Here is a 19,236-nt window from a genome sequence, read left to right on the forward strand (position 1 = left end):
ATTGCTTGTACCCAGGAGGCGGAGGTTGCAGTGAGCTGAGGTTGCGTCACTGTACTCCAGCCTGGGCAATAGAGCAAGATTCCATCTCAAAAAATAAAATAAAATAATAAAATAAAGTAAAATAAAATAAAATAAAATGCAGGTTTGATTGCTCCCTAAAGGGAAGCACCACCACCACCGCCATCACCACCACCCCAGCCCTGCGGCCACGGCAGGATAAAGCCCAAACCCCACGAAGGGCTTCAGTCTGCTCCTGATCAAAACCTGCTTCTCCAGCTCATCTCTCACCACCGCTCAGCAGAGACTTGCAGCAGCTCCGCCCACCCTGGGCCGCGGTCTCTTGTTCTTCTACTGGAACACCCTCCTCCTTTCCCCAGCCACCCCTGGAATAATGAATGACTTGTTTAATGTCTGTCTCCCCCTCAATACATGTATGTCTCATTGGGGCTGGGTTACACTTTCTCTGCTGCTGTTGCATTCCTAGCTTGAGGACAATGCCCAGGACTTGAGGTTCTTAATTATTATATGAAAATTAAACCAGCAAACAAGTGAAAGTCTACATGTCCTTTGAGGCTCATAACGGAAGTCTTTTCTGCCAGGGAGCTTTTCCATAATTCCTAAAGTTTGGAAGGTGCTGGCCTGGGCACTCCCATCGCATCTCAGCCTCCCTGGCCCATCTCACACTGAGGGGTAATTGCCTATCTCCTTCTCTCTGTCTCCCCCAGGCCTCGAGCCTGAGAGCTCCAGGAGCCCAGAATGTGAGTCAGCCTTCTTAGGGGCTTATTCCCACTACCTAGCACGGGGCCTGGCACAGAGTTCATACTCAATATTTGTCGAATGGAAGACTGTACGCCTAACTTTTCTGATTGCTTAGTTTAAGCTGCTCAAGAAGAGTGAAAAGCAATCATATTATCATTTATTCGCTGAGTGTTTATTTTGCATGGGGCATTGTGACAAGCACCTCACACCATCACCAGGCATGCTTAGATGTCACTAGCTAGTGACTACAACTGAGGACACTCATTTTTACCCAAATTGTCATGATTGAGAACACCCACTTCTCCCACACCACCAGCTTAAAATAGAAGAGCAATGTCTACCTTGCTAGCTGTCTGTTCCTCTCTCCGATTTGCCCTATCTGGTTTCTGTGAATTTGTGTAATACCCACAGCCTCTTTCTCTCTTTCCCTCACTTCCCCTTCCTCCTCCTCCTCCTCCTCTTTCTCCTTCTTCTTCTTCCTTCTCCTTCCCCTTCTCCTCCTTCTCCTTCTCCTTCTTCTTCATCTCTCTTTTATAGTTTTTCTCTGCTTCTTTATGTAAAGCAAGCATTTTATGACACTGTGTAAATTATTTAACTTCTCTTTGTTTTCCTTTCATAATTATAAATTGGAGGTAATAATAATACTTACCTCTTCTACCATTAAGTTCTATAAATTAAAAAAAAAAAAACAACTTACCTCCTAGGGTTATTGGGAGAAATAAAGAAAATTATACATTTAAAGTACTTAGAGCAGTGCCTGCCACATAATAAGTTCTGCTGCTGCTATAGATCTGTGGACCTGCCTCGAACACACAGACCCAACTCATTTTATTCTTCACCCAGTTAAGCCATTAGCACAGATCAGGCAGTATCTCTTCCTGTTTCCAGACTCCCAGAGGATCCAGCCTAGGCCAGGCATTTAATCAGCTATTTAAAGGGGTTGGAGGGCCGGGCATGGTGGCTCATGCCTATAATCGTAGCACTTTGGGAGGCTGAGATGGATGGATCACCTGAGCTCAGGAGTTTGAGACCCCGCCTGGCCAACATGGTGAAACCATGTCTCTACTAAAAATGCAAAACCAGCCACGCGTGGTGGTGTGCGCCTATAATCCCAGCTACTTGGGAGGCTAAAGATGGAGGATCGCCTGAACCTGGGAGGTGGAGGTTTCAGTGAGCCGAGATTGCGCCACTGCATTCTAGCCTGGGTGACTGAGCCAGACTCCGCCTCCAAATAAATAAATTAATTAAATAAAGGGATTGGGTTTTGACGTGGAGATGAAGTGCAAGATTATACCACCCATTATGGGCTGAACTGTGTTCACTCCTAAATTCGTATGTTGAAGCCCTAAGCCCCAGCACCTCAGAATGTGGCTATATTTGGAGAAAGGGCCTTTGAAGATGTAAGCAAGTGAAAATGAGATCATATGGGTGGGTTCTAATCCAATTCAGCTGGTGTCCTTCTAAGGAGAGGAAATTTGAACACACGAAGAGACACCAGGATTGCACACACACACAGAAGGCAGACCTTATAAGGACCCAGCAAGGCGGCGGCCATCTGTATGCCAGGGCAGAGCCTCAGGAGAAGCCAAGCCTGTGGACAGCCTAATCTTGGACCGACAGGCTTTGCAACTGGGAGACAATAACTTCCTGCTGTTTAAGCCAAAAAAACGTTGCCTTTTAGGACATAGTACATGGGCTGGGCATGGTGGCTCACACCTATAATCCCAGCATTTTGGGAAGCCAAGGCAGGCAGATCATCTGAGGTCAGGAGTTCGAGACCAGTCTGGCCAGCATGGTGAAACCCACTGTATACTAAAAATACAAAGGAAAATTAGCGGGGCGTGGTGGTGCATGCCTGTGGTCCCAGCTACTTGGGAAGCTGAGGCAGGAGAATTGCTTGAACCTGGGAAGTGGAGGTTGTGGTGAGCCGAGATCACGCCATTGCACTCCAGTCTTGGCAGCAGAACAAGATTCCAGCTCAAAAAACAAACAAAACAAAACAAAACAAAACAAAACATAATACCTGGAATAGAGTCAGGGATCTACTACCAGGAATAACTACAGTTTTTGGTTATTGTCATCGCTGTGTTGCTGCTTTTGTTTTCGGTGGTAGTCATGTTGGCATGATTTTTATTGTTCAAACTAGGAGACACTCAGACCACTCTACAGCCCAGAAGTTTCAGAGACTCTCAGGAAAATGGCAAAACTAATGACTCTGTGTCTACACATAAGATGTTTTCAACTTTTTAAATTCCATAAATGAAACTGAAGGTAATTTATTTGAATTCAAAATTAGGGTTGAGAACAAATAGTAAAGGCAGAATAGAAATTGTGAATAAAGGCGAAAGGAAAAGCCTATAAACCTGCTAGTAATGGGAGGCCAAGACGGGCGGATCACGAGGTCAGGAGATCGAGACCATCCTGGTTAACACGGTGAAACCCCGTCTCTACTAAAAAAAACAAAAAACTAACCGGGAGAGGTGGCGGACGCCTGTAGTCCCAGCTACTCGGGAGGCTGAGGCAGGAGAGTGGCGTGAACCCAGGAGGCGGAGCTTGCAGTGAGCTAAGATCCGGCCACTGCACTCCAGCCTGGGTGACAGCATGAGACTCTGTCTCAAAAAAAAAAAAAAAAAAAAAAGAAAACCTGCTAGTAATGGAGTAAAAGTTTATCTCATTATATATTTATCATATCACTATAACAAAATACTTTCTGCATAAACTTTGGTTTTGCTTTTTTTGAGGGAAAGACATGTTCTAGCCTCCCTTTTTCTGTGCAAATGAAGCACAGCTGGGCAGTTGGTGCTCTGAGTCACTGGATTCCATGGACGTCTGTTGTCTTGCCTTAGAATCTAGCCATAATTTTTATATTGTTTCTATGGGAATGTTGTGTTTTACATCCCAAACAACAAAATTCCAGATGAATTTTGGACTAACATGTTTATAGTTTGGGCCGATGATCTTCCATTTCAAAAAAGAGGATGTAGTTCCTCCTAGCACTCAGATTGGTACATCACATCCCGTCTAAAGAAAACATAAACCATCACATTACAAACAAATTGAAATTTATTTCTTATTTTGTAAATGGGTTCAAAATATGGAAGGCTAACTTAGACCCTGTTAAACTATGACTTATGTATTAATGAACTAGTGCTCTTTAATTTTTATGTATTCCAAAGTTTCTACAACAAACAAATTTACCTTTGTAATCAGAAAAACGATACAAAAAATAGTTTGATTTCTTTTTTGAGATAGGTCTTGCTCTCTCGCTCAGGCTGGAGTGCAGTAGCTCACTGCAGCCTTGACCTCCTGGGCTCAGATGATTCTCCCACCTCAGCCTACTGAGTAACTGGGACTACAGGTGCATGCTACCACTCCTGGATAATTTTTTGTATTTTGTGTAGAGATGAGGTTTTGCCATGTTGCCCAGGCTACAAATACTTTTTAAAAAGAGATTCTGGGGCTTCCTTTAACATAATTAAATAAAAAAATCATTAAAGTTGAAAAACTTCCATTTGGCCCTAAAAAATTTTTATTGAATCCTGCCTTTCTTGAGCAATGCCACAAACTTCATTCTTCATGAACTGAGTTTATGTTTGAATGGAAGATTGAGGAAGAACCGCAAAGAGGGTCATATTCATTATTTGCACTTAACCTCATAAACTTTCACTTATCCTTTGCCATCTGTTATCAACCACACCTGCAGGATGGACCGGGGATAACAAAAGAGGCTTTCAAGGCAGAAAACTACAGCTAAATGAATCCAAAGTCAAAGGTGCCCTTTGGGAAGTCTGCCTAGATAGCCAGGGATTTTTCTTTCTCAATCGTTAACATATTCACATAGCTCATGAATTTAAAAATAGAAAATGTCTACCAGCGAATACTTTTTAAAATCCTTCATCTCTAGAGTTTTCATCTCTCCAGCCCTCACAGACAATGAATTACTTTTATTTATTAGTTTGGGGTCTATTCTCCCAGAATTTCTTTAGGCAAATACAAGTGTATGTGACCTCATATACATTTTAAGCTGTGGACCATTTAAAGAGCACCATGTCGGGTGGGAATGATCTTTCTACAGAATTTTGTTGTTGTTGTAAGAAGAAATATTATAGTGAACTTTATACGATTTTATTCTTCAGCAAAAGTAGAGATAGCCCGGCCTGTTAACTAGTACTAGGAGTCAATAGACCATTAGTTTAAAATATAACTCTGAACTGTTTTTCCTGGTGCTTCAGCTGAGAAAGAGAATCTGCATCTGTGCGTGTGAAGGTTAAATGGGACATGGACGTGGCAGGCTCTGACAAGTACAAGTACAGGAAAATGATATTAATGATTACCTTTATGTGGGTCATGGTATCTTCTAACCTTCAGTTAGAAGGATATGAATGAATAGCCTTAAATTGTGGCTCGAAACCATTAAGCCAGATTTACAAACCAAGATTACTGTTATCACATATGATTTCTATAACAGACTGATCAACCCAACCTTCTTTTATTGCTTACAAATATCACTACCATTGGCCAAAATTTATTGACCCTCTGTAATATGCTTTCTACAATTCACAATGAGACTAATGAATTGGGAGAGACCTCTGGACTTCTAGAATGTCTAAGAAGCAGTTGGTATCCCGCCATAGAAGGGGCCTATGGAGATTTGCAAAGGAAGTGAGGGAGGTCATACACCTGAGACCAGGTATATTGAATAGCTGCATGGGCTTTCACATCCTTGTTTTGCATAAATCAATGTAAATTTATAGGTTACATTGAAGCCTAGTACAGTGTCTTTAAAGAATCTACTCTATGAAAAACATTTGCCTCATTTGTTTTATTATCTATCTATATTTATTTTATGTAATTCATGTTACATATTCTATATTTCTGAACATTTAAGGCTAAATTTCAGACGTCATTTTCCTTAATCCTAAATGATTAGGTATGTTTATTTCCCAAGAACAAGGACATTTATATAACCACAGTACAGTTACCAAAATCAGGAAATTTAACATTGAAACAACACTATTGTCCCATGTATAGACCCTCTTTGAATTTTACCAATTGTCTGAAAAATGTACTCTATAGCAATTTTTATGTTTTCTGGTATGAAATCCAACCCAGGACTCAATGCATTTTATTCTGATGTGTCTTTAGTCTTCTTTATAATGGCACAATTCCTCAGCTTTTATTTATCTTTCATCACACGGGCATTTGTGAAAAATACAGTTCCTTTGTAAATATCTCCCAATTCTTGTTTGTCTGATGTTTCCTCATGACTAAGCTCAGGTTGTGCAAAAATGGAAGGATTACTATGCAAGTGATGGTGTATTCTTTTTAGTTGTTTTACTTTTTTAATGTGTTTTTTGAGACAGGGTCTCACTCTGGCACTCACTCTAGGCTGGAGTGCAGTGGTGCAATCACAGCTCACTGCAGCCTTGATCTCCCTAAACCCAGGTTGGAGTGCAGTGGCATGATCATGGCTCACTGCAGCCTCAACCTCCTGGGCTCAAGCAATCCTCCTGCCTCAGCCTCCCAAATAGCTAGGAGTATAGGTGCAGGCTACCACACCCAGCTTCAATATAATTCTCATAAGAACTCCAACAGGTTTTTTATTCTTTCTCTTACTTAGTGGAATTTAATAAACAGGTTCTAAAATTTTATATGGAAATGTGAAGGACCAAGAATAGCCAAAGTATTCTTGAGAAATAAAGTGGGCAGCCACACTTTACTAAATAACAGAACTTATTACAACATTCATATACAGAATGCCATAGATATAGATACAGATACAGATATAGATATAGCTCTCACTCTGTTGCCCAGGCCAGAGTGCAGTGGCGCTATCTCAGCTCACTGCAACCTCTACCTCCTTGGTTCAAGCAATTCTCCTGCCTCAGCCTCCCCAGCAGCTGGGATTACAGGCACGTGTCACCACGCCAGGCTAATTTTTGTATTATTGTAGACACGGGATTTCACCATGTTGGCGAGGCTGGTCTCGAACTCCTGACCTCAAGTAATCCGCTCACCTCAGCCTCCCAAAGTGCTGGGATTACAGAGGTGTGAGCCACCACACCTGGCCCAGAATACCCAGTTTACATTGAACCCTCATATAAAGAAAATAAAACTCAACCTTACCTCCCACTGTATGCTAAAATTAATAACAGGTTGATCATAGACTTCAATGTGCAAGGTGAAACAATAAAGTTTGTGGAGGATAATAAGAGATAATACCCTCATGTTCTTGGGATAGGGAAAGATTACTTCAACAAGACACACAATGCATTTAACATAAAGAAAAAAATTAAAACATTTCCTTAAGAGGGTGGAAAGCAAAAGCAAGCCACAAACTGGAAAAAGGTATTTATAATACACATGATGAGAAGGGCTTGTGTTTGGAAGATACATAGAACTTCTATAATTCAATAAGAAAAAGACAGACAATAAAGGGAAAAATAGGCAAGCAACTGGAACATGCGCTTTATAAAAGGTGATATCCAGTAGCTAAGAAACATGACAATGTGTACAACCTCTTTAATTTTAAATCACCTTGTCTCTAAAAACAAAAATTGTAAAATGCGAATAGAATTGTATTGAATCCATAGATTAATACAGAGAAGTGACATTTTTGCAATATTTATTCTAACAGTTTGTGAACATGTTTGTTTCTTCTTTTATTTGCGGGAGTGTGTGTGTATTTCTCTCAATAATGTATTACATTTCTCTGTGTAAAGCTCTTGCACATCATTTTTAAATTGTATTTCTTGATACCTGATTTTTATTTATTGTTTATTATTTTTAATTTTTTTTAGACAGGGTCTTTCTCTGTCACCAAGCCTGGAGTGAAGTGGTACCAGCATAGCTAACTTCAACCTCAACCCCCTGGGCTCAAGCAATTCTTCCATCTCAGCCTTCTAAATAGCTGGGACTACAGGCATGTGCCACCATGCCTGGGCAATTTTTTATTTTTTGTTGAGACAGGGTCTTACCTATGTTGCCTAGCCTAGGTTGGTCTTCATCTCCTGGGGTCAAGCCATCCTCCTGCCTCAACCTACCAAAGTGCTGGGATTATAGGCATGAACCACTGCACCTGGCCTGATACCTGATTTTTCTATGCTACTGGTATTTAAGGATGCAAGTGACTTTTTTTTTTTTTAAAGATGGAGTCTCCATCTGTCGCCCAGGCTGGAGTGCAGTGGTGCCATCTCGGCTCACTGCAACCTGAGCCTCCCGGATTCAAGGGATTCTCCTGCCGGAGCCTCCTGAGTAGCTGGGATTACAGGTGTGTGGCACCTCGCCCAGCTAATTTTTCTGTTTTCAGTAGAGATAGGGTTTCACCATGTTGGTCAGGCTGGTCTCGAACTCCTGACCTTGTGATCCTCCCACATCTCTCCACATCTGCCTCCCGCCTTGTAATCTTGTGATCCTCCCACCTCAGCCTCCCAAAGTGCTGGGATTACAGGCGTGAGCCACTGCTCCAGGCCACAGTTGACTTTTTAAGTAGACATTATATGCAACAAAATTGCTTAACTCACTTATTCTAAATACTTATTTATATATTCCTTTAGAATATTGTATGCACACAGCCATATAACCTTTAAATAACGTTAGTAGTGTTTCTAAATTTATAAATTTTCAAAATCTTCAAATAATATCAGTAGTGTTTCTTTCTAAATTTCTAAATTTCTTCTCTGTATTTTTCTATTCTTTATTCCCTGACTGGGACCTCTAGTATGATATTGAATAGAAGTGGTGATATTGGATATTCTTGTGGCAGATGTGGAGATGAGCCTCTCATATCTTCCTTCAAAACAGAGGCTGGGTGCATTGGCTCATGCCTGTAATTTCAGCACTTTGGGAAATTGAGGCAGGTGGATCACCTGAGCTCAGGAGTTTGAGACCAGCCTGGCCAACATGGTGAAATCCCATTTGTACAAAAAATACAAAAATTAGTCATGCATGGTAGAGCATGCCTGTAGTCCCAGCTACTAGAGAGGGAAGAAGGCAGAAGAATCGCTTGAACTTGGGAGGCGCAGGTTGCAGTGAACCGAGATCACGCCGCTGCACTCCAGCCTGACTGAGAGTGAGACTCCATCTCAAAAAAAAAAAAAAAACCTGCCTTGGAGAGTGCAGTTGGCTCACAGCTTCTAGCTGCAGGCACCTTCAGCATCTCCTTCAGCTTTTGAGCTGAGGCCATAAATTTCCAGAGCAGCCTCCAATCAATTAATGGGCTTGGCAGTGGTGCAAGGACTCACCTTTTTGGCCAGTGTAGGACCGCTCCATGGGACATCTTTGAGCCACAGCTCCCCATTTGGCTAGTCAAAGTATTCTCAGAGCTGTACTGTAATTTACTGCTCTTCCTACCTTATCCTCTTCCTTCCCTTCTCCTTGCACAGGGGTCAGATCAGCATTGAGGTCTGAAGCTTTCTCTGCCCTCTCTTGCTGCCTCCCCCCTTGAGCTTTCATGAGAATTGCCTCCAATAAATCCATTGTACTTCTAAATCCATCTTGACATCTGCTTCCCAGAGGACTTAGCCAACATACTTGCCCTATTCCACAAATCAAAAGAAAATTTTTGACATTTAATTATTAATTACGGTGTTTACAATAGGCTTTTTGTAGATACTCATTATCAAATTAAGGAAGTTTTATTTTTTCCATTGACAATAAATGGATACTGAATGTAATCAAAATTTTTCTGCATCTTTTGATGTGATTATACATCTTTTTCTCCTCTATTCTGGTAATATAGATAATTACAATGGTTGATTTCTGCATGTTAAATCAATCTTCTTTTCCTGGGGAAAAAAACACCCAACTTGATCATTACTTATTGTCTATTTGCATATTGCTGGATTCTATTTGTAAATATTTTGCATAGGATTTTTTACAACTATGTTCATGATTGAGATTAGCCTGAAATAATCCTTTCTGGTAATGGTTCTTTTTTGTAGTTTTCAGATCTCTGCTGAAATTATGTCTTGTTTTTAATCTTCTCGAATATGATAAGCAAGTCTAGTCTGCTAATTCCAATATCTGGAATTCCTTTAGGTCTGTTTCAATTTTTGTTAGTTCTGCTCTTTTTTACTCATGTGGTGTTTTGACCTCACATGTGGCCTGGCTGGGTTTTTTTTTGTTTGTTTGTTTGTTTTTTTGTCTTTTCTTTTTTTAGATGGAGTCTCACTCTGTAGCTCAGGCTGGAGTGCAGTGGTGCGATCTTGGCTCACTGCAACCTCTATCTCCCAGGTTTAAGCAATCCACCTGCTTCAGCCTCCCGAATAACTGGGATTATAAGCACACGCCAGGACGCCTGGCTATTTTTTGTATTTTTAATAGAGGTGGGGTTTCACCATGTTGGCCAGGCTGGTCTCGAACTCCTGACCTCAAGTGATCACCTGCCTCAGCCCCCCAAAGCACTAGAATTACAGGCGTGAGCCACTTACTGTGCCTGGCTGCCTGGTTGTTTTTTATTCTCTGCTGGACTTTATATTTGCAAAATTGTTTCTAGAAATAATTTGATGTCTAGGTTGATGCTATCTTTCTCTAGAGAAATTTGCCCCTGCCAGGAGCCTGGAACGCTAGCAATCCAATTTGAGAGACTGAGAGGATTTGAGGTTGAGCTGCAGTCCCAACAATAGTGTGTTAACTTCTAGTTCACCCCTCTTCATAGCGTGTAGCCCTTCAGGGTTCTAACACAAAGCAAAAGGTACTCATCGGGGCCTCACCTTCTTGGCAGCCCTGGATTCCAGGATGCCAGTACACCCCTCCCTGCAATCCCTGCAAGGTTGTCCAAAAGCATTTCTCAGCCTCTCAGGCACCCCCTCCTAGATCATCAAATATCAGTGGAAATGCAGCTCCCCTCCCTGAGATTCCATCCTCCCTAGATCCTAGCATTGCAATTACTCACTTTGTACTCACTTATTAGAATAGAGATTCCTATATAATATATGCCTATGTGAATTTGTCCATTTAACTTAATTTTTCAAATGAACTGGCAAAAAGTTGTTCACAACTTACTCATATCTTTTTAATGTCTATGGCACTTAAGTAATGTTCCTTTTCCTTTTTTCTTTTCTTTCTTTTTTTTCTGAGATAGGATCTTGCTCAGTCACCCGGGCTGGAATGCAGTGGTGTGATCACGGCTCACTGCAGCCTCAACTTCCTGCAATCCTCCCACCTCAGCCTCCCAAGTAGCTGGGACCACAGGTACACGCCACAACACCCAACGAATTTTTGCATTTTTTTTTTTTTTTGTAGAGATGGAGTCTTGCTATGTTGCTCAGGCTGGTCTCAAACTCCTGGCCTCAAGCAATTTGCCCACTTTGGCCTCCCAAGTACTGGGATTGCAGGCATGAGCCACTGTGCCTGGCTTGTAATATTCCTTCTTCAGTCATAACATTATTTGTGTTCTCACTCTCTTTCCAGAGTTTTGCCATCTTATTATTCTCATGAAAGAATCAACTTATGATTGTGTCATTCCTCTCTATTGTATGCTTCTTTTCTTTTCTTTTCTTTTTCTTTTTGAGAGAGGATCTCCCTCTGTCACTTAGGCTGGAGTGCAGTGGCACAATCATGGCTCACTGCAGCCTCAACCTCCTGGGCTCAAGCAATCCTCTCACCTCAGCCTCCCAAATAGCTGAGACTACAGGCACATTCCACCACACCAGGCTAATTTTGTTTTTATTTTTTTATAGAGGTGAGGTCTCGCTCTGTTGTCCAGGCTGGTCTTGAACTCCTGGGCTTAAGCAGTCCTCTTGCTTCAGCCTCCCAAAGTGTCGGGATTACAGGCGTGATCCACTGCACCCAGCAGTATATTTGTTTTCTATTTCATTGTTTTCTTTTCTTACCTTTCTACTACTTACTTTATATTTTCTTTCTTGTTACTACTATATATTTACTTATTTTCTATTCTTTGGGCTTATTTTGTGGCCCCTTAAGTTCTTTAGATGGATACTTAGCTCATTAATTTTCAGCCTTTCATCATTTCTATCTTATATGGTTTGGCTCTGTGTCCCTACCCAAATCTCATCTTGTAGCTCCCACAATTCCCACTTGTTGTGGGAGGGACCCAGTGAGAGGTTACTGAATTATGGGGGCAGGTCTTTCTTATGCTGTTCTCGTGATAGTGAACGGATCTCATGAGATCTGATGGTTTTAAAAACGGGAGTTTCCCTGCACACTCTCTTTGCCTGCTGCCATCCACGTAAGATGTGATTTGCTCCCCCTTGCCTTCTGCCATGATTGTAAGGCCTCCCCAGCCACGTGGAACTGTAAGTCCAATAAAACGCTTTCTTTTGTAAATTGCCCAGTCTCAGGAATGTCTTTATCAACAGCATGAGAATGAACTAATACACTATCTTAGTCTATTTTAAACTGTGTATCACATGCAAATATGAGGCTACAAATTTTCAGCTATTTTCTACTTCAGCTGTACCCCCAAATTTAAATATGTGGTATTTCATTATCATTCATTCAAAATTATTTTTAATTTTCAGTAGGACTTATTCTTTAATCTGTGGGGTTCTTTTTTTTTTTTTTTTTTTTTTTTTTTTTTTTTTTTTGAGACGGAGTCTCGCTCTGTCGCCCAGGCTGGAATGCAGTGGCCGGATCTCAGCTCACTGCAAGCTCCGCCTCCCGGGTTTACGCCATTCTCCTGCCTCAGCCGCCCGAGTAGCTGGGATTACAGGCGCCCGCCACCTCGCCCGGCTAGTTTTTTGTATTTTTTAGTAAAGACGGGGTTTCACCGGGTTAGCCAGGATGGTCTCGATCTCCTGACCTCGTGATCCGCCCGTCTCGGCCTCCCAAAGTGCTGGGATTACAGGCTTGAGCCACCGCGCCCGGCCATCTGTGGGGTTCTTAAAACAATTTCTTAATTTTTGAACATGCAATAATTTTCTCCTTTTTTAAAAATTGTAAATAGAGATGCGGTTTCGCCATGTTGCCCAGGCTGGTCTTGAACTCCGGGGCTCACGTGATCCACCTGCCTCAGTCTCCCAAAGTGCTGGGATTACAGATGTGAGCCACCATGCCTGGCCTCGAGAATCTTTTTTTTTTTTTTTTTTTTTGAGATGTAGTCTCACTCCGTTGCCCAGGCCGGAGTAAAACGGCACAATTTTGGCTTACTGCAACCTTCACCTCCCAGGTTCAAGAAATTCTCTTGCCTCAGCCTCCTGAGTAGCTGGGACTACAGGTGCGCACCACTACACCCAGCTAATTTTGTATTTTTAGTAGAGACGGGGTTTCACCATGTTGACCAGGTGGTCTCAAATTCCTGACCTCGAGTGACCTGCCCACCTTGGTGTCCCAAAGTGTTGGGATTAAAGGTGTGAGCCATCGAGCCCAGCCTGAGAATTTTCTATATAAATTTGTTGTTGATTTCTATTAAATTGCATTTGGTGAGAGAAGATGCTGTGACTTCTTTCAATCCTTTAAAATTTGTTGAAGCATGAGTGCTGCATATTCTTGGATTGCCCTTGAGAGTTACTCTCCACCCTCTCCTCTCTGCTCTGAATGGCTGGGGGCTAATCTTTATACTGTATCACCAAGGCTCCCTTATCTGCTAGCTTCTATGTTCTGCCAAATAGCAAGGTGGTGACTAATAGGTTTTGGGTTTCAGAGGACATTTGAAACATTCATGGCTATATTGTTCATTATTGCTCCCCAACTGAAAACAGCCCAAATTTTAATCAGCAGTGGAATCTATTTAAGAAACAAACAAACAAACATTGTGGTGTCTTATACAATGAAAAACTGTACAGTAATAAAATGGCAAATTATAGCTACTTGTGTATGAATTTCACAAACATAAAAAAGCAAGCCAAGAAGGAAGAGGAGGAGAAAAAAGGATGCATGCATTAAATACGGTTCTCTTTTCAAAAAATAAGGCAAAATAAGCTATACTGTTTAGAAATGCATACATACGTGGCAAAGTTATAAAAAGACTCAAGAAAATGTTCATCCCAAGGGTGAGGATAGGGGCCCAGTCTAGAGAGGACTGAAGCATCCTCACCTAGGAGGGACACACAGGGATGTGTCTGTGTCTGTCTCAATTTGAGTGGTGGTTATACAGACCTTTGCTTTAAAATTCTTCCTGGAGCCAGGGATCAGCAAATGATGGCCTGTGGGCCAAATCAGCCCAGTATCTGTTTTTACAAATAAAGTTCTGTTGGAACACAGCTGTGTTCATCCATTACGTATTTCGTATAGCTGCTTCCATGCTATAATAGCAGGTTAGAGCGGTTTTGACAGAGACTATGTATCCTCCAAAGCTAAAAATATTTACTATCAGGCCTAGAAGAGTGCATACAACACATATGTATGGTTTCAACCAGGGGTTGCTTTAAACCATATATGTAAATTTTGCTCACTCTTCTGTATGGATGATACATTTCACATTTTTAAAAGAAGAAATAGAAAAGGAAATAAAAATGAATGAGATTAGCTCCTAATATGGTTAATACGTACTCACTGATTTTATAAACTTTGTTTTGAAGACTCTCTCTGAAAATCTGACTCAAGAATTATTTGGTTGGCCGAATGTGGTGGCTCACACTTATAATCCCAGCACTTTGGGAGCCCGAGGCGGGCGGATCACATGACATCAGGAGTTTGAGACCAGCCTGACCAACATGGTGAAACCCCATCTCTACTAAAAATACAAAAATTAGCTGGGCATGGTGGCGCATGCCTATGATCCCAGCTACTTGGGAGGCTGAGGTAGGAGAATTGCTTGAACCCGAGAGGTGGAGGTTGCAGTAAGCAAGATGGTGCCATTGCACTCCAGTCTGGGCAACAAGAGTGAAACTCCATCTCAAAAAAAAAAAAAAGGTATAATTAACTAAAACCCACTCATGCTAATTCATGTAAAGGGAGATTTCTTATAAAGAGATAAATCTTAAGAAACCCAACTGAACTTCAGAACTGGGAGTAGCAACTCCAGGCAGTTTCTCTCTCTCTCTCTTTCTCTCTCTCTCTCGTTTCTCTCTAGTCTGGTCCTTCACAGATGATACGTAGCTCAGTCCCTCTGTGCCAACTCCAAATTTCTAGGAGATATTTAATTTACTGCAACTTGAGTTACATTCACTGGTGGTGCAGTTTGTAGTAATGTGGCAGGTAGGGTAGCATAGGTAGGGTAGCTGTGGGAAGGGCAGCATTTCTTTGTTTTTTTTTTTCTTTTTCTTTTTTTTGGGAGGGAGTTTCGCTCTTGTTGCCCAGGCTAGAGTGCAATGGCACAATCTTGGCTCACTGCAACCTTCGCCTCCTGGGTTCTATTGATTCTCGTGCCTCAGCCTCCCAAGTAGCTGGGATTACAGGCATACAGCACCACGCCCAGCTAATTTTTGTATTTTTAGTAGAGATGGGGTTTCAGCCATGTTGGCCAGGCTGGTCTCCAACTCCTGAGCTCAAATGAACCACCTGCCTCAGCCCCTCAAAGTGTTGAGATGATAGGCGTGAGTCACTGCACATGGCCTAATTTATTTTATTTATTTTACTTTATTTTATTTATTTACTATTATTATTATTATTATTATTATTTTGAGACAGAGTCTTGCTCTGTTGCCCAGGCTGGAGTGAAGTGGCATGATCTCCCGGGTTCAGGTAATTCTTGTGCCTGAGTCTCCTGAGTAGCTGGAATTACAGGCACGCGCCACCATGTCAGGCTAATTTTTGTATTTTTTGTACAGACAGGGTTTCACCATGTTGACCAAGCTGGTGTTGAACTCCTGACCTCAAGTGATCCGCCTGCCTCAGCCTCCCAAAGTGCTGGGATTAGAGGCATGAGCCACCGCATCTGGCTGGAAAAGTTATATTATTTTAAAGCCATGCCTCAAGCATAGCAGATGCATGATCAAATCTGGAAAGTACACCAAAGGTCAAGTTCAGGAAGTGACAGTTGTGAAAAATACTCGTAACCATCCAGCCACCCAAGGAGAGCAAGCTTACTCTGACCATGCAGATTCACAGAACCTGTCTGTGCTCCGACAAGATTTGCCATGAGATGCTTACAAAAGTAGCCATGGTGATTAAACCAGGCCATCCAGGTACTATCCACATGTCATAGTTACACATCATTAGCAAAAAATGGAGAAAATCAGAGAACAGTCCATGGCTATCATACCAAAAGTGCTATAGCACCATATTTAGCAACAGAACCCAGGGAACCGAATGGTGAGACACATTTACAAGTAGATACACTGACCAAAGCAAATTAAGATTATGTATAAAATATTAGTTCCATACATGTGTATATCCTGAGGTAATTTTAAATTTAAAAATTATTTTATGTCCAACTACAACTTTTTTCTTTTTAAATGGTTTTATTTTATGTGCAAATAATGAGCAGATGTTGTACCCATAAATTCTACTTCCCCAAAACAGGAGCTTTTTAAAAGAAAACCACATAACTTTTAAAAGGCACTGGGATTCCTCTGCTTCTAGATCATTGCTGGGTTAGGAAAATAAAGTTTTTTCTACCAGGAATCACAAGTTAGAACTGAGTATTCTCCAAAGTGTAATTTCTAGAGTGTAGTGTCACTCCAGGCAAAGATTATTCAGTTCTCATGCCCAACATCCACAACTAGCTATCAGAAAGGTTAACAGTCTGATAGCTCATCGAAACAGTCCAGCATAATTAGGCTTCATCAAACAATGTCATTATGCTCTTCTAAGATGCAAATAAACCAAAACAGGAAATACTAAAATCGAAATATTTGTCACGGTCATACAAATTGTTAGTTCCTTGTTGTATCCCCCCTTCTATAACATTAATAAAGGGAACATTTTACTGCAAAGAATATTTTATTTTATACATCACCAGCCATGAATTTTTGCCATTAGTTATTATACAAATGCTGCCTAGTGCCATTATCCAAATGACATAACCACTTTACATCCACAATTCACTTAAGTAGAATTTTCATGATTTACATAAGTACATCTATCAGTGAAGATTTAACACTGAGATGCAATCTAATATCCGTAATATGATGTTTTGTAGACGGCAATGCAGAAGAGATATATTTTAATCACTTTTCATTTAAGCGAACTTACATAAAATATAAACTAATAATTTAGCAGTTCCAAGTCTCCAAAGGGCATTTTCAAATGTACATAAAAGAAATGGTTACAGAGATGTTTAAGAAACATCTTCACATCCACATCCTGTTGTAACTGCTGTATCATTTTCTCTTCCAACTCCTTCCCTTTGCCTGCAAGAGGGGCTTGGATAAGATGGATGTTTTGCTTGACTTCTTTGATATCCTGAACTTCTGTAGCTCTTTATTTTTCTTCAATTTGTTCATTATAAATTTAGCTTGGCATTTCTGTTAGATCTCTTCAACTCTCTTCATTGCATCAATAGTTTAATTCCATAGCTCTCGCTGGTGTTTGATAGGTTCATTTCTATGTTTGTTAAATTCAAATGAATTATCCACTGTAAGCTCTTTACCAGCTGCTTTCTGGAATGCTTTGGTCCACCTAACTTTGTGAGGATTGCACTTCTTTTTAAAGTGTTTATGACATTTAGATTTACAAAATCTGAACACTTTGCAATTGTTGCAGATGAACATCATGCTGTGGCCAGGGTAGATGGGCCCCGAACAGAAATAACACTTCTCGAAACACATGTTGAACCCGTGTGGGTCCCCACTGACCAAATGCCAACCTTGAGGGCCAACTATAATTTTTTTTTAACTTTTCATTTTGAAATAATGATAGAGTCACCAGAAGGTTCAAAGAAAGTGTACAGGGAGGCCCAGTGTACCCTATGCCTCGCCTCCTTCAGTGGTGGTAACATCTTGAATAATTACAGTACAAAATCAAAATCAGGAAATTGACATTGAAATGCTCCACAGAGCTGATTCAGATTTCATTGGTTTTATAAGCACACACGTGTGTACTTCTATACAATCTTATTACGAGTGTAGCTTCCTGTAACCACCAACACAATTGAGATACACAACTGTGCCATCACTACAAGGCTGCCTCATGCTGTGACTGCCCAGCAGGTTCACCCTGCCCACTGCCTAGACAGAGCTGTTTTATCAAGACAGCGGAATTTCGATAGAGAAAGAGTCATTCATGCAGAGCTGTCTGTGTGGGAGACCAGAGTTTCATTATTACTCAAAAGCAGTCTCCCTGAGCATTCATTCAGGGATCAGAGGGTTTTTCGTTTGTTTGTTTGTTTGTTTGGTTTTTGGTTTTTGGTTTTTTTTTTTTTTTTTTGAGACAGTGTCGCTCTGCTGCCCAGGCTGAAATGCAGTGGTGCGATCTTGGCTCACAGCAACCTCCACCCTACCGGGTTCAAGCCATTCTCTTGCCTCAGCCTCCTGAGTGGCTGGGATTATTGGCGCCTGCCATCACGCCCAGCTAATTTTTGTTTTTCACTAGTGACAGAGTTTTGACATGTTGTCCAGCCTGGTCTCAAACCCCTGAACTCAGGTGATCTGCCCGCCTTGGCCTCCCAAAGTGCTAGGATTACAGGTGTGAGCCACTGTGCCTGGCCAAGTGTTTAGCTTTTTAAGAAACTGATATTTTCCAGAGTGGCTATACTATTTTACATTACTATCAGTGTAGGGAAGTAGATAATTTTCTATCTTTCATAGTTCTTAGCTGGGATGGGTCACTGTAACAAAAAAACAGATTAAAAAGAGACAAATAAAGAGAAGATTATGACCATGTATACCTCGTGTCATATATACAGGGGAATACCCAGAGAAATTGGTAAATTTTGAAGTGGTGGCTTTGAACTCAGACTTAAATACTATGTCTGCTGAAACAAAAAGAAGGGTGCAGGGAAAGTTGGTTATGCTCAGGAAAAACTGGCAAATAAGAGTAAGATTTGTTATGGAGATTTAAGTCAGTGTCTTCTCCATCAATAACGTATAACCGTCTCCAGTGACTTAGAGTCATCCTCTCTTCCTGGGACAATGTGGATGATAGGGTAACTTCCACTGTTTTCAGAGCTTCTCCTGTGGTTGCAGTTTCCCGAAATAATCAGCTCAAAATAAGAAAGGGGAGAGGAGAGAAAAAGAAGGAGAGTTATTATAAGGAATTGGCTTATGTGGTTATGGAGGCTGAGAAGTCCCACCATCTGCCATCTGCAAGCTGGCAGCTGGGGAAAGCCAGGGGTGTCATTCAATCTGAGTCCAAAGGCCTGAGAACCAGGGGAGCTGACGATGTGAATTGCAGTCTGAGGGAAGGAGAGACTGATATTCCAGCTCAAGTCGTCTGGCAGAAAAGAAGGGCCAAATTCAGGGCCGGGCAAAGTGGCTCATGCCTGTAATCCCAGCACTTTGTGGGGCTAAGGCAGATGGATCACTTGAGCTCAGGAGTTTGAGACCAGCCTGGCCAACATGGCGAAACCCCGTCTCTACTAAAAATACAAAAATTAGCTGGGCGTGGTGGCACATGCCTGTAATCCCAGCTATTTGGGAGGCTGAGGCGGGAGAATTGCTTGAACCCAGGAGGCAGAGGTTGCAGTGAGTCAAG

General features: G+C 41.4%; 1 pseudogene; it reads right to left on the reverse strand.

The window, feature by feature from the left end:
• Positions 1 to 16,687: 16,687 nt before the first annotated feature.
• LOC102137954 (probable ribosome biogenesis protein RLP24 pseudogene) lies at positions 16,688 to 17,504 on the reverse strand (annotated as a pseudogene).
• Between the last annotated feature and the right edge of the window lie 1,732 nt (positions 17,505 to 19,236).

The sequence above is a fragment of the Macaca fascicularis genome, chromosome 18 (genome assembly GCF_037993035.2).
Source record: "Macaca fascicularis isolate 582-1 chromosome 18, T2T-MFA8v1.1".
NCBI lineage: Eukaryota > Metazoa > Chordata > Mammalia > Primates > Cercopithecidae > Macaca > Macaca fascicularis.